The following is a 1,898-nucleotide window of genomic DNA, read 5'->3' as shown; positions in this document are numbered from 1 at the left end:
CAAAAACTTGAGATATTTAATCGCATATATCATATACTTCTTCTGTGTGTGTGTGTTTGTGTGTGTATAAATGTGTATGTGTGTGTGTGCGTGTCTGTGTACGTGTGTTTGAACATTCTATTGTGCTAATAGTTACCAGCCGGTTTTAGCAATGATAATCATTCTATTCAATAACACAAAGCGTAGCTGACATAAGGATCGAGTGAAGAAGAAGAAAAATGAATGAATGAACGCATAAATGAATGAACGAATGAACCAAGGAACGAATAAATGAATGAATGAACGAACGGACGAACAAACAAACGAATAAATGAATGAAAGAAAGAATGATGGTTTATTTCACTTATCTAAGTGAGCTTTTTTTTCTTAAGTTACGATTAAACCAACCATGCGTTGGCTGGCAGTCATTCCGAAATAATAATAAAAATATTAATAATAATAATAAGAAGAAGAAGTAGTAGTAGTAGTAGAAAAAGAAGAAGAAGAAGAATATTAACAACAACAACTGCAATGATATATTGATATACCATAATATAGTGTACGTTCGTAATACAAATTTTCAGCGCAAAGCTCAACAATGGCATAAGAAAACTTGTTCACATAGTCACATACACACACATGCACGCACATACACACACACACGCACATATATATACACACAAACAAATACACAGACATATAGACGCACATTATGCACCCATACTGTTGGTCTTTTTAAAAGTCAGACTTTTTTTTTAAATTGCAATCTTTCATTATGTTTAGCCGGTTGAAAATTGAAACATTCAAGACGATCGTGTGACTCTTTGCCGGTGGATGAACAGTTTGACAGTGCAATAATTTTTTGGTTTAAAAACTTAATTTTTACACTAGTTCATTCTATTAACCATTTGTTCGTTTGCTCGTGAACGTGTTCATTCGTTCGTATGTTTAATTGTTTGATCGTTCACTCAGTTATCCATTAAAAAGTAAATTTACTCAGCATTCATTCACTCATTCATTCACTCGTTCGTTCATTCGTCCATTCATCCTAAACACTCCTTCACTAGCATTCCATACATCCATCCATTCTTTCATAAATAAAATCATTCATTCAATTTGAAAAAAAACGCGGCAAAAATATTTTAACACACACACAGACGCACGTACACACTCACACGCACGCATGTACACACACAGACGCATATAAACACACACACGCACACAAACACACGCACATACACACAAACATGCGTCATAGAATAAGCTTGCCAATAAGACTCAGCGTGTGTTTAAACCCGGACAGTGTCAAACTGCAATGAAATGAAAAACACAACAGCACTCAACATGAATTGGTCTAATTCTTTGCTTTATTCACTCATCCATTAACCCATTAATTAACCCATTAATTAACACATTAATTAAGTCATTCGTTCAGCCAATCATTCATCCATTTATGCACTTGTATACGTGAATATACATTCATTCATTAAGCAGCATTATTAAGTTCTTCTGACTTGAAATTTGTAAGTATGTGTGTGTGTGTATGTGTGGGCGCGTGTGTGCGCGCGCGTGTATATTTCACGTTCAAGGTTGAAAAATTCCACTTTTTCATTAATATTCAATCCAATTAATCAATCAATTAATTAAAATAGTAATTTATTTGATTCATTTATTTGAAAAAGTTAGCTTCATAAAAACACAATTAAATAAAATGAAACATTTCTTAAGCCAAAATAACGATAATAACAATAATAATAATTACTACTTCTACTACTACCACTACTACTACTACTACTACTACTACTACTACTACTACTACTACTACTGCCGATTTCTACGAATTCTGCAGCTACAACAATAATAATACTACTACTACCAAATTATCCCCAATACTACAAAAAAATTACTACTACACAACT

This window comes from Helobdella robusta (assembly GCF_000326865.2).
Source record: "Helobdella robusta unplaced genomic scaffold HELROscaffold_57, whole genome shotgun sequence".
Classification (NCBI taxonomy): Eukaryota; Metazoa; Annelida; class Clitellata; order Rhynchobdellida; family Glossiphoniidae; genus Helobdella; species Helobdella robusta.
The sequence above is the reverse complement of the archived record's forward strand: the minus strand, read 5'-3'. Positions refer to the sequence as shown.